At 43.7% G+C, this 14,425-nt stretch overlaps 1 long non-coding RNA gene across 1 annotated transcript; it reads right to left on the bottom strand.

Annotated features, from left to right (window-relative positions):
- Positions 1-9,639: 9,639 nt before the first annotated feature.
- On the bottom strand, positions 9,640-13,693 carry LOC130850119 (uncharacterized). The gene is made up of 3 exons (XR_009052838.1): positions 13,600-13,693; positions 10,747-10,896; positions 9,640-9,867 (listed from the first exon to the last, which is right to left on the bottom strand). It is a non-coding gene; the product is annotated as an uncharacterized LOC130850119 (long non-coding RNA).
- Between the last annotated feature and the right edge of the window lie 732 nt (positions 13,694-14,425).

Below are 14,425 nucleotides of genomic sequence, written 5' to 3'. Positions count from 1 at the left end.
TAAAATGGCTGCTGTTTATGCCACAGGGTTTGGTGTGGTTTGTTACTCAGTGAAAGACAACTACTTGTTTACCATCTGCGTCACTGCCTAGAATGTGAGCTTCAGGAGGCAGTGACTTTAAGTGTCTTCACCGCTATGTATCTGTGATGGTTAATTTTATGTGTCAACTTGACTGGGCCATGGGGTGCTCAGATATTTGGTCAAACATTATTCCATGTGTTTCAGTGAGGGTATTTTTTAATGAGATTAACATTTAAATTGGTAGATTTTGAGTAAAGCAAATTGTTCCCCAGAACTGGGTGGGCCTCATCCAATTAGTTGAAGGCCTAAACAGAACAAAAAGACCAGCTTTTCCCAAGCAAGACAATTCTCCAGCAGACTGCCTTCAGACTTCTTCCGTAACATTGTTCTTCTTGATTCTACAGCAGACGGCCTTCGAACCCAAACCAGAACATTGGCTCTCCTGGGTCTCCAGCCTGCTGGCCCACCCTGCAGATTTTGTACTTGCCAGCTTTCAAATCAAATAAGCCAATTCCTTATAACAAATCTCTTCACATCTATCCATGCAACTTGTTCGGTTTCTCTGGAGAATCCTCATACACTATCTATAGGTCTTAAAACTGTGGTTCTCAACTGGGGGCAGTTTTGCCCTCCAGGGACATTTGGTAGCATTTGGAGACATTTTGGTCTCACAACTTGGGGAGCCTACTGGTATCTAGTGCATTGTACTTCTGAACATCAGCGCACAGGACACCACCCACAACAAATTACTGTCTCACCCAAAACATCAAAAGCGTCAGTCTGGTCCACCATAAGCACATTTTTTTTCTCACTCCAAGAGCATCCTAAAAATGATGATACCATAAAACCATGGAGGGTAGCTATGCAAAGTCACCTACATTAAAAAAAAAAAAAAAAAAAAAAAAAAAAAAAAAAAAAACAGCTGACATACAATGAAAAGCCAGCCCTTCTCATCTGCTTCTGTCTACTTTACAAAATTGCCCCCAAAAAGCCAGAGTGGATCAGGGAATGGGGACATGTGGGGGAGCAGGGTGGAGACCAGCACTGCAGAGAGTGACCTCACAGAGGACATGGGCTAAAGGCCTCAGCAGGACCTTGACACAAAGGGTAGAGGAAGAGAAGAGCAGGAGACTTGGTTTTCAGTACATGTGAAGGCAATGTTCTGGAAAGTCTGCGAAATAGCTGTGGAGGATGTGAAGGATAAAGGCTGAGGTCCCACCTCTTCTAGAAGGGGTCAGAGCGAGTGAATAGAAGTGAGTAGAGGCCAAGGAACATTAACCTGGGATATTGAGATCACTCTTCCTTTGCACCTACCATGTATTCTGTGCCCAAGCCCATCCCTGGCATGAAATCAGTTCTGCATGGTTACAGGAAGCCAGGCTGATTGGTTCACAGGTGATCTTTACCAACAGTGTTGCAACAACTGAAGCTTTGTCCTCCAATAAGAAACATAATCACCCTCTGGTTTTAAAGGAGCAGCTCTCCCTGTTGGCAGCTGGTTATATTAGCCTTTTTCAGAGGAAGAAATAACTGGTATATTTAACTGAATCAGGATTTTGAAATATTCAACAGACCTGAAATTCTAGAAAGAGTAAGATGTGATCCAACACAAGGAAATTTAACCAGGATGCATAAAAAATATAGTAATGTACCTCTATAAAGAATTAGTTTCCATCATCACTTTCATTTGGATCATGAATGTTATATTAATTGGGTGGACCAGGTTTCATTATCTTATTTTTTAACAGATGAGAAAATTTGGGCTCAGAAATGCCAAGGAGCTTGTTAGTAATTAGCTGCACCAGGAAGAGAATTTGTGTGCATCAGTCAGTGAACAGATTGGAAAATAGAAATCCTTCTAGACAGTTCATCCAGAGAGGAATATAATGCAGGCAATGGGCTACACAGATGCTGGAAGAACAAGAGGAGTCAGGGAGAGATCGTGAAGCTGTCACTTCCTTTGATCCATACAAGTCCACACTTGCTAATGCACTGAAGGAGACATCACCACTGCTGGTGTGGAACCTGGGAGGACACACCTTTGCTGGTGCCGCTGAAAACTGGCACTAATGCTTCTGACAACTGCCACCGCTGCTGCTTCAGGCAGTGCCTAAAGCAGAAAGAAAAAAATTCTTTTTTCTTCCTTTCTCTAGTCTCCCAGTTGGCAAATTCTTTCTGGAAGAAAGCTGGCAAGGGGATCCATGAACTGTAGTTTGGAGGCTTCCAGCCCCCTGTGTTATAAGGAGAGCAGAGAGAGTAAAAAAAATGGAGCTGAGTGTAAACAAAAGAGTTACTGGCACATAGTGTTTTCATTTTAGGTTCTTTCCACCATATCTCATTTTCTTCACTGTTGGTCAGGGTATGCAAAATTGCTACTTCAGATAGACCCAACATGTAATACTTCCACACAGAGGACGTTTAATCCTTATTCACGTAACTGTCCAGCAAGGAGGGCAACCCTCTACCTCACAGTCATTTACAAGCCAGGCTGATAGTGGTCTTTAACACGTGGATTTCAAGATTGCTCTCCACTTCATAAATACAGTAAGCATGGAGGAGAGGGTGAGGGAGGTTTTTAGGCTGGGCCAATAAGAAATACACATAAGCACTCGTATTCCACTGAAGACAGGTTGTCACGGGGCTCTACCCAACTGCAAGAGAACCTGGAATTGTAAGCCAGCTGTGGGTCAGGATGAAATTTTTTGCACTGCTAGTGGTATCTGCCACACCTCCCAGGAAGGTAAAGATCTGCCTTTAGAGCCTTCAAACCAACCCTTTAAGCACAGAATAAGAGACTTGGTTTGAGAAGAGTTATCTGAAAAAGAGCTGGGGGGTTGGTAGCATTCTTTCTCACTGTGAGACATCGTGAGATACTATAAGGAAAAAAAAAAAAACGGTTAAGGACACAGGCAACATGCACAGAAACAAGTGGCACCAATACCAATGGCGGTCACAGCCCTACCACATCTGCTAGTGAGACCATACCTTGGTTTTAGTAACCTTCTGTCCACCACTCTAGTGGACTCCTATGAAGTAAAATGTGTCCAATCAGGATGGTGGAGCGGTTGATAAATCTGGAAGAAAAGCCGCAGAGGGGACTGTGACGGTTGTGTGTAACGGTCTGAAGGTCCATGGAAAGGAAAGGATGCTTAGTGTGTGGCTCAAGGAGGCAGGACTTGGTCAGTGGAGCAGAGAAGGTTTTACAGTGTTAGAGTTGCCAGGCACACAGCCCTATAAAAATTAGCGCTTCTTCACGTGGTCTTCAGTAAAAAATAAGAGGTGATTATCTACATGGGCAGAGGACTCGAAAAAAGAATCATAAATGAGAAAATGCAAATACAAAATCCCACTGGTCATCAAAGAAATATACATCTTATTAGCAATGGGATACTTTTTTCTTTTTTTTTGCTTATCAGCTCAGCAAAAATGAAAATAAATGAACAACCCTCTCTCCTCCCCACCTCCAAAACCCAACCACCTGGTAATGCTCAATGTCAGTGAGCTCTGGTATAATGAGCGTTTTTATACTCTGCTCTGGGTATGAAAACTGGCCACTTAGCGATTTATTTTTAATTTCTAAGGTTTTTGTAAGAAATGCTTAATCTTTGACCAGTAATTCCATTTCTAAGAATTTCAACCCAAATAATAACCAAATAACCAAAATAGACAAATACAATGATAACACAGTAATCTTCATCTTATAGGAGGGACAGGCTAGAAACAGCCTAAATGCCTAATATTAACACAATAGTTAATAAAAGAATGGCCCGGCCATAGAGTGGACTTTTATGTAGCCTTTAAAAGTATAGTTTTCCAAGGGTCTTTAGAATAAGTGTACAAATAATCCTAATCATTTAAAGAAAAACTTGATAGAAGGAAACGCAGGAAATTTGCCAAAAGTTAGGATGGAAGCGGCTGTGAATAGTGAAATCATGGACAATTTCTTAAATGGTTCTTAATATTGTTTGAATGTCTTCTTTAGATACAAAATATCACTTTGATAATTAGGTGAAACGAGGTAGAAAAGCCATTTTTAAAATTAGGAAGGAGTGTGCTCTTAGTCATGTAACATTAAGCCAGAGGCCAGATAGTGCAGAAAGCAGGAGACTGGGTGGGTGGGGGTGGGGCTGGGGGTGGGGCTGGTCTGCCCCTGCCGGGAGGAGCATCTCACTGAGTTGGTTTGGAATTGCTGGTGTCTGGTGGTAATAAAAGCAGGCTGACTTCTCATTGGATTTATCATTGTTTCTCAGTTCTTACTGGCTGTCCTTGGGGTTAGCTTGCTCTCACCCCCTCCTTTACCCTGCCTTTGTAGCTAGTGATAAAAGGATTCTTATATTTGGAGGAAATCGCTTTTAAGATTCCTTTTAACTCTGAGACATTGTGACTTTCTGGAAACAATCCTGCAGGGCTGCTGAAGCTGTCCTGCCCACGCACAGTACACATTATGCTTTGTGTTGAAGCTGGGGACCACTGCATTCAACAAAACACCTCTTATCACAGTGATCGACATGCCTTCAGATGGAGTGGTGTTTGTAATAATTTTAAGAAAGCACATGTACGTGTGGTTTAAGAAGAGTGCTTTGTTTTATGTGTCTCCTAATTTCCTAGAACTGCAGTATGACTTCTTTCTCAAGTCATGCAAGCAGATTAAGTGATATTATGCTCCCTTCTGCCAAGTCTTTACTTCAGCGCTCACTTTACCCTTTTAAGGTACTGGGTCTCCAAAATAAGCAAACATCTGCATTTGAGGGTTAATGTGACAGGTGCTGTTTGCACTGGTGAAGGGTGGCACCATCCGTATGGAAAGGTCATGCTTAATCGTCTTTTCACTGATTGCTGAATAGTGAAAGCACGCACTGAAATGAAACCTCGAATACACCAGCTTTTGTTTTTCAGCTTGCAAAATTAGCTGCTAACTCAACAAAATGAAACCATGTCAGGTTACACACCTTTAGATCTTTTGGGCCTTATTTTAATCCTTTTTGTCTTGGTCTGAGTTCATTTGAAAAGATTGCTATACTAACCAATAGGTGCAAAGAGCAAAGAGCAAAAATTATTTAAGCAGCTGGCCAGTTGAGATATTTCTGAGACATTCTAGCTTCCCTGGAGGCTCCAGGGTAGAACTAGGTTATGAAAATGGGTCAGCCTTGAAATCACCCATACTAATGTGGGGGTGGGGGTGGGGAGTGCAGAGGGAATGGAGCAGCTAGGCTAAAATTTCAAAATGTTTGGTCCCCCTTAGGGTGGAAATTAATCAACAGGAGAGGTCTTAGAACTTTTCATGGAGAGCATCTTAGGGAGAATGTATTTCAACTTCCCTGTGTGACAGGTTGGACAAATGGATTGGAACATAATAAAGTTCTTGTCTGAGGTCCGGCAGCTAGTCAGTGATGGAGCTGAGTGAATCTGACTTAGCTCATGGTTCTTTCCTTACTGATTCCAGTGATACAAAAGCCAGCAAACTTCAGTGCTTGTTAAGTCACAAAATGCCTTCTGGGCTAGAATTAAATTCATAGGAATTTATATTCTATATATGCATATATGAATATGTGATGCACATACACACACATATATGTGTGTAGGGAGTTGAAACAGATTCTCTCTAAGATGCTCTCCATGAAAAGTTCTAAGACCTACCCTGTTGATATTTTTTAATTAATTAATTAATTAATTTATTGGCTGTGTTGGGTCTTCGTAACTGCACATGGGTTTTCTCTAATTGCGGTGAGTGGGGGCTACTCTTCTTTGCAGTGCACAGGCTCCTCATTGCTGTGGCTTCTCTTGTTGCGGAGCACAGGCTTTAGGCTCATCGGTTTCTGTAGTTGCAGCACGTGGGCTCAATAGCTGTGGCACATGGGCTTCGTTGCTCCTCGGCATGTGGGATCTTCCTGAGCAGGTATCGAACCCGTGTGCCCTGAATTGGCAGGCGGATTCTTAACCACTGCACCACCTAGGAAGCCCCATCTCCTGTTGATAATTTGATATATGCTATTTGTCCATTTGGAGCCTCCATGGAATAAAGATAAACTCTCGAGTGAAAACCAAGGTTTACATGTCCTTATATAACTCCTTTTGAAACTGCATCAATAAAGATGTATTTCTTAAAATAGACCTTAAAATAGAAGCTGTAGGAGTTGACACGTAGAAAATATAACTTTACTCTAGTCACCTTGTGTTTTTAGCTTGCGGATCAGCCCTGCCTTCTGGGAGCTTTCGGCACCCCCACCCGCTCCACGTCCCCTGGGCAGGACGCCTGTGATGAGGATACGCTGCCACTAGGTGGCAGTCATACCGCACTGGTTAGCGGCCTCTGCTGCTTTATCCAGAGTGGAGATTAGATCCATTGCTTTTTCCTCCTGTCTGTAACAGTACATATAACTGTTTATTAAAGAAGCTGAATTTAAGCACTACTACCCAACATCTCATTTGTAGAAGATATACTAAAAACAAAACCATTAAATGATTCAGGTATCATTCATTACCTGTCTCATCAAGCTTTAAATGGTACATTTCCTAATTCTGCTCTCCTTCCCTTTAAAGCATTCCAACTTTTACCAAAAGGATTTGAATGAGTAAAGAGGATTTGAATCTAAAACTTCAATTTTTTACCTGAAAATGATTTTTGTTCCTGCAATTACAATATGTTTTAAGCACTTACTCCCCCCCCACCCCATTTAGTAAATATAAACCTTCACAACGTTTCATTTTTCATTTAAAATAAGGCATATGGGTGACTATCACACTGGCAAAATAGAAACATTTTATTAACTGTTAATTATTAGATGGCTAGAGCAGAATCCTTTCATTGAATGAAGTTTAATTTCATTCCCAGTCACCATCAGTAACTGGGAATAGTGAAACATCTTCTTTAGGGTTCTCAGTCTCACAATGAAAGCAAATTGAGAACAGTACTCATTTACAGAGAACATAATTTGGCCACAGCAACAATTGTGAAGTAGATTGTTTGTCACTGCTTCTTCCTGGCCTATAGGTCTCTGGTTAACTATATACATATGGGGTTTTTGGTATTTTAAGTATTTTAATAATAATAGAGAAGTTTCCTTTAAAATGTAATTGTGTTTTGTTTTGGGGTTTTTTTGGTCTATATTATGGGAAATACTACAAAGGTTATTTTCTTCTAGAAGGTTAAGTGTAGCGAGGAAGCAGGAGGAAGGGCAGAATTATGAGGAACTAGAAGAGGGTTTTAGAAAAAAAAAATGAAGGGATCAGGGAAACTAAAAAAGAGGGCCCTTGGCTAACTAAGTTGATGAACTAGGTGACTTTTAAAACAATAATAAACCAGAAGCAGAAAGGATGAAACTGAAGGGAATTCAAGGATTCGAAGGCCATGCAGAAGGAAAACTGAATGATTCCAGAAGACCCTAGAGGATGGGGAGCTTGGAGTTAGCACACTGGATAACCAAGACCAAGTGCTGGAGCTGGGCTTCTCCCAGCATGCCCACAACTTCAAAACCCCAGCCATGCCCAGGGCCCAGAATCTGCATCCTTGACTGTTGCTCCATGTGATTCTTATGCCCTCCAAAGGCTGAGGACTCTTGGAAACTATGGAAGAGCCTGCAGACCAAGGATGGTGTGGTGACAGATTTGGGGGCTTCCAAGTAAAAGATGAGTGCTGTAAGCCTGAGCCCAGGAAGCTGGGCATGGCGGGACCTCACCCGCCGTCCGTGTTTGCACCTGTCAACCCTCTGCACCAAGGAAGGCTCAGTCATTCCCTTCCAACATCTGTGTGTGCTGGCTGGCAATGGGCTGGGGATAGGCAAAAAGGAGGACTTCAAGAAACAGGCCAGGCCAGGATCTCTTCCTGCTTGCAGGTGGCAGCTACGTGAACATAAGCTCTCTTGTGCCCCTGTCTCTCGGCTGCAGCTCAGCTGAGACTCAGCTCTGCAGGTGTCAGGACGCGGTGGCTCCCCGTGGAGATTCTCCCTGTGTGCTCCAAGCCTTCTTAGGGGTCAGGGGTTACTCAGTATCACTGATAATTCTGGAGCCCTGGGGTCCCATGAAAGGGAACTTGAACTTTATCCAGGCTTAGGGTTCAGACACACACATGCCTGACAGACAGGGGCAGAAGCTGGATTTCAGGGAGTGACGAAGGGGGTCCTCAGGGTCAGTGCTGGCAGGTAGCAGTGGCTTTTCCTGACCTTGACTCAAGCTAATCTCTCTCAACTTCCTGCACCTTTGTGTCCTGGAAGGAAAGGGCCCAATGATACTCAGTAGTATAACTGTTTCCTAGGTAATCCAAGTACCTTTTGGAGGCACTCATTCCTTTCATTAATTAATTTTTTTTAACTTTTCAATTTATATTGGAATATAGTTGATTAACAATGTTGTGATAGTTTCAGGTGTACAGCAAAGTGATTCAGTTATACATATACTTGTATCTATTCTTTTTCCCTCCCTTAATTTAAAAAGTAATTGTTCCAGGCTTCCCCATCCCCTGTTCCGTGGCAAATCCAGTGATCTCCCCAAGATTACACGTTCATAGTGACCCTTCTCCTCCTCTTCTGGCTTCCACTGCAATCTAGGTCACTTCTCCAACGGGCTGCTTTCTCAGGCCAGGTGATGCTTCCTCTTACCACACCCCCTGACCTCTGGCTACCTAGGGTCCTTCGAGCCTCAGTTCTCCTGCCAAAGAGCTGGAGACAGCAAGCTTTACTAAAGGTTTGCTTGGAGAGATGGAGGCAGGCTCACACTGCAGCAGAGCTCAGAAAACACCTCCACGTTGAACATGCGTCCCCCTCTGCGAAATGTCTTCCTCAGCACGTCCCCAGAGCATTACCTGGGGATCAGCTTTGCTGTCCAGCCACATGCTCCACCATCGTGCATGAGGCTCCTTTCTTCTCCCAACCTTCCCTGTCCCTGACCTCCTCTCCAGAAAGAGGTGGCATGTGCAGGGAGATGTTCTTACCTGAAAAATAGGTATCAGTGACCACGAAGCAGATGGTAAGGTGCTCCAGGTGACAGTAGAAGAGTGCACCTGCTCTGGGCTCGGAGATCTGGAACGTGCCCACTTTCTCTGTGGGGGGTTGGAGACGTGTCTGCAGCAGCACTAAAGCAGTGGTCCCCAACCTTTTTGGCACCAGGGACCGGTTTCATGGAAGACGATGTTCCCCTGGTTGGAAGGGGCAGGGGGTGGTGGTGTGATGGTTCAGGGGGTAATGCGAGCGATGCGGAGCAGCAGATGAAGCTTCACTCACTCACCCGCTGCTCACCGCCTGCTGCGTGGCCCGATTCCTAACAGGCTGCAGACCTGTACCAGTGCATGGCCCAGGGGTAGGGGACCCCAGCATTAAAGCTTCAGAGACTGGAAGCAGAGGCTGCCCAAGAACCAAGCAGCAGCTGGAGCAGCAGGTAGAGGCCCGAGTGTCTGTTTAATCCTCGCCAGTGTATCAGGCCACCCGTCCAGCTCTTCTTTTACACAGCCCTGTGCAGAGCAACTCCCCCGAGAGTTATAATTAGAATTTTTCGAGCACATCAACAAAATTCAACCAACAGAAGTTGTCCACCCCAGCCTCAGGAAAGCTAAAAGTCTCCGAGTAAAACCTTTTTTAAAAAAAGATTTTATAGGAAGAAAACACAAAGGAGTAGACTTGGATGGAAATAAAGACCGTCAAACAAAAAGGAGGCCAACTAGTAGTGGTGAAACGCTGTTTGTTTACATTGAGGATTATATTTAAATGCACGAGCTTGGGAGGAGAAAGTGGCTTTGATGAACCAGGAAACTCAGCTTGTAGGTTGTGTCTCTGGAGAAATCCCTCAGCAGAAAATGCTCCCACAAGTCCAATGTTAGTGCAGGAAGAATTCACAGAACACTAGGGAGTCATTTACCTGGGGAAGAAGAGAACTACTGAGGTGGCCGAGATGGCTTCTGCTTCTGAGAAGCCACGGGAAATATGCACATAAAAACATGGAGGACCCTCAATGGCAAATGTGTAACAAGGAGCCAGTTCGGCACAGCTGGACCCCAGTAATTCACTCACCTTCTATCGAGGGAGGAAATTCATTTGGCTTTAAATAGGTTGTCAAATAAAAAAACAATCGGAGGACATTTGAAATACCACTTAAGAAGAGGTCTTGGGACTTCCCTGGTGGTCCAGTGGTTAGGACTCTGCCCTTCCACTGAAGGGGGCAATGGGTTCGATCCCTGGTGGGGAACTAAGATCCCGCAAGCCGCCCATGGCCAAAAAGTAAATATAGAAATAAATAAATGTTTTTAAAAAAGAGGTCTTCCCTCTGTATTTCTGGTAGTCATAAAATAAGTTATCCTCAGGAGTTATCCTGTGGAAACACTGCCATTGTAAAACTAACACTGTCCCCAGTACTCTATTCCCAGTACCAAACCATGTTTTACAAAAGTGTTTTAATTGCACTAAAAGAAATTGCGATTACCTAAATTTTTCAAGGTGATTATATAGATGCTAATCAAGGACCCCTAAAAGCAGACGGACGGTATCACGTGTCAGGCCCTTTGGAAACCACCCCGTACCATTTCCTCATCTGATCTCTCGGCCTGTTTGAAGGTTGGGTATTATCACTTCTGAGGTAGAAACAAATAACCCGAGGCTTGAATCTGGAAATGGCAGTGAGAGTGAAACCCTGATTCAAACTCTGCGTCTATCTGCCTCCAAAGTCCTTGTTCATTCCCACCTTGTTCTACCACCCCGGTTGCACCCAAGGAGGTTGGGACTCCCCAGGGAGTGGAGGCACCTTGCTGGCCTGTCGGTGGGCTCACTTTTCCCTGCTTGGGGCTAGTGCCTGTCAAACAGGCGACTCTGGAGGTCATGCTCAGGCCACAGGCAGCGAGGAATCACAGATTGACGGATACATTTCTCAGGCTTCTGCACAACAGAGAGAATACTGTAAAGAGCAAATGAAACAGTTGCCTGTAAGACATTTTTTAAAAAGAAGAAGAAAAAAAATCAACTTTCAACATCACTCCTCAGCAACTCATGGAATGTACCTCCTCCGATTTCCCAAGAATAACCCACCTCTTCTTCCTCCTCCTCACCACTACCTCTTTTCATCTTGATTTTTATAATGATAATACAATCAATCCTTGGAGTTAGACTCATTGAAGGTTTATTTTTAGGAGAGCTTTAAAAGAACTATGCAGCCCACCTGTGGCAATTAAGGATCCTAGAATGCTCCTGTGAGGCTGGCACCCTGAGCACTGGCTGTCCTCCAGCTCAGGCCACTATATTTAGCCCGACTAAAAGTTCTCCCCTGCCATGGAGCTTGAGGCCACAGTTTCGCTTCCCAAGTTTGCATGTGGGGTGACCCGTTTCTTCGGGGGCCCTCCTATCTTCTGAACCTGGCTCTGCCACTGCTTTGTTCGGGAATTTCAGAGGGCAAGTCATTCAATCCTTGGGACTCAGCCTGACCATCTACAGAGTAGAGCGGTTCATGGACCCCTGCCATGAAAAATAGTGAATTCCTGGCAATGACTCTGGAAGTCTGGAGTATTGCATGTCAGCAGCGTCTTCCAGCATGGGGGATGGGAAGTGGCATGTGCAGATGCCAAGTTTCCACCGAGTGCAGGACCTGGTGGAGTGGCAGATTTAGACAAGATTCCACATGAGAGGCCACGGGCTGGGAATGCGCCAGAAGGGGGCCTGGGCCAGAGAGGACTTGACCCGAGAGGGTGTCCAAGATTCTGAAAAAGGGTCTGTGCTTTCCATGCCTAATGCCACGCTGCCCCTGTATCATGGGGATTTGTATCATGGCTAGCTATAATCACCAAAACTCAGTCTCATTAGCAGCAAGACGGCATTTTTACAAAGAATGTTTGTTTCTCCTTGTTTGGGAAGTTTGTATTTTGAGAATGTTTGGTTTTAGGACCGAATACAGGAGTAAAACTCACTCTTGTTAAAAACATCTTCTCAGTTATATACTTGGTCATTTCTTTTGTAAGAGAAACATGTCAGCTTTCTGGAAACCACCTAAAAATCAAAAAGAGGAATAGCGAATCTCCTAAGCACATTTTTCCTTTCCAATAACATTTTCACCTTCCTCAAACTGTAAGGTAATGATATAGTACAGGAATCAAGAACTCTTTTTGGACAAAGGTAGTTTGCTGCCAGGCAAATTTATGCAAGTTTTCTTCTGTAAGTTGAGGCAAACCTCAAACACACACACACTCGCCTGCACGTACACGCTCACAATTACTCTGAAATCCTCCACTATGAATACCCCTTTGCAGGTAACAATGACCATTAATGTCAATTGGATGAACACACTGCTAAAACACTTAACTGTGAATGAACTTATCAAAGCTGCCCACGTCTGGGTACCAAATTTGCTTTATATTTTTGTTATTGTCCTTCAAGAAGGTATTTTCCAAATCATGTTTTACAAAAGTGTTTTCAAAGCAGCAGAAGCAGATATTAGTACCGAAGTTGTTCAAGATGATTATCTAGATGCTGAGCAAGATCACTCAAAGGTATTAATTCCAGTAGTCTGAACCTTTTCAAAGTTTTCGACCAATAAAAACCTTAATAATTGCCCTGGAAGTACATTAGGTTTACTCAGGAATTCGAAACTCTTCAGCGCGAATTCCCTTAAACTGCTTTACTTCCGCCACTCCTGAATGAGCTCTTCGGACAAAGGGCTGCTGCCCCGCCTGTTCCTGAGGCAAGACCTACAGGCTACTCAGAGCAGAGGTGTTTTCTTGGGGGACCACCTCTTTGGAGCTCTCCAAGATCGCAAGTCCCCCTTCTCAGAATCTCTGGGAAAGAGGATGTTCTAAGACTGGATTTGAGGAAGGCATAACCTATTATAATTGGCCAAAGGCAACTGCTTATGTGGATAAGGGTCTTAGGAGATGGAATTAAAATAAATGAGCCTTATCCTGTGCCATCAGGCTAAAGGCCTGGTCTCCCCGCTTGGAAGACAGATGATTGTGGCCTTTGTCGCTCTGTTACGAGATTCCCCGCAGTGCCGGCCCCTACACCCTGCTGAGGTTTTCTAGAAAATATGTGATCTCTGAGAATATTTTCCTTCTTCTTGTCTTCGATTTGGAAGATTCACCAGAACTGAAGCTTGTATTTCCCCAATAGGTACTTTCCAAACAAACAAATAAAAAAACAAAACATCACCCTACATGTTCACAAATATTTGAACTGGCAGCCATCACCTCTGTCAGAGGCTGTGAGAGAACAAATGAGAATTTCTAATCAGCATTGAACGATCGCTACCCTGATGGCCACCAGACAGCTGAAGGTCAAGTGTGTCCCCAGTGTCTTCCTTTACAACCTAGTTCTTGTTATTTTCCTTCCCCTCGTTTGCAACTATTTTTATTCTCTAGTTACTGGATTTGACGCCAGATCGTTGGCCAGCCTTAGTCTACTCATAGCTAGTTGTGGTCTGGGAAGTTCTAGAAGGTCTGTAAGTTTAAGTTTCTTTACTTGCGAATAGGTTGAGGTCCCATTCGTGAGATGGGATGCTCGTGACAAATGTGGTGGAAAATGACATTCAAGCATCAACTCCAGCTAGATTCGGAGCTGCGCTCCCTTCCTCTCTGTACCTTGTACAGAATCAACCCCCTTTTTTGGCCCTTCTCACCTTCTCTGGACCAGGTCAGGCCTCCATCATCTGACTCTGGGGATAGGGTGATTGCTGGTCCTAACTGGCCTTTTTTTAAATCTCCCATCCATCATTCTCATTCCTGGTAGTATCTGTAGGGGAGGGAAAAGTTATTTTCTTTCCACCCCTCTTAGGTTTATTAAATGGTGCCCTATAAATTAGACTGACAGATAAGAGAGTGGGGAGATTTTCTTGTATCTGCTTTTTCTCAATTGCCTTCAGCTCAAAATAATCCATACGCCAAAGTGGCATATTTTGAGGTGGCTTATTCTGCCATCTTTCACATACTGATATTTACATACTATATTTACATCCTATATCCTCCTGCTCAAAACTTTGAGTAGCTATTATTTGTATATAGGAAAAGATTATATCTCTTTAGCCTGGCATTCAACTTCCCCATCATCTAGCTTCAACCTACCTTTGAAAACACATTTTACAATATATCTCCTCCAACCACGCTGGGCTCCTGATTCTTTTCCAAATATTCCATGCATTTGCATATTCCTACACCTTTGTTTACACACTTCTGATATGGTAGAATGTTTCTCTTCCCAATCAGAATATTGTCTGTTCTGCCAAATACAAGTCAAAAGATACTCATAAGGAGTCATCCATGAAACTTTCCCTCAGAATTAATCCCTCCACTTCCCACTTCCCCTTGGCATATTCTGTATCTGTCGCATGGCCTCAGATTTACTCTGCCCTATCAAGGTACCAGAGAAGATTTTACACTGTTTGAAGGCATAAGTTTCCTTGTTCACCTTTGTATTTCTCCTTTTCCCTCAAACATTTGGCAGAGAGC

Source organism: Hippopotamus amphibius, chromosome 3 (genome assembly GCF_030028045.1).
Source record: "Hippopotamus amphibius kiboko isolate mHipAmp2 chromosome 3, mHipAmp2.hap2, whole genome shotgun sequence".
NCBI lineage: Eukaryota > Metazoa > Chordata > Mammalia > Artiodactyla > Hippopotamidae > Hippopotamus > Hippopotamus amphibius.
The sequence above is the reverse complement of the archived record's forward strand: the minus strand, read 5'-3'. Positions and strand labels throughout refer to the sequence as shown.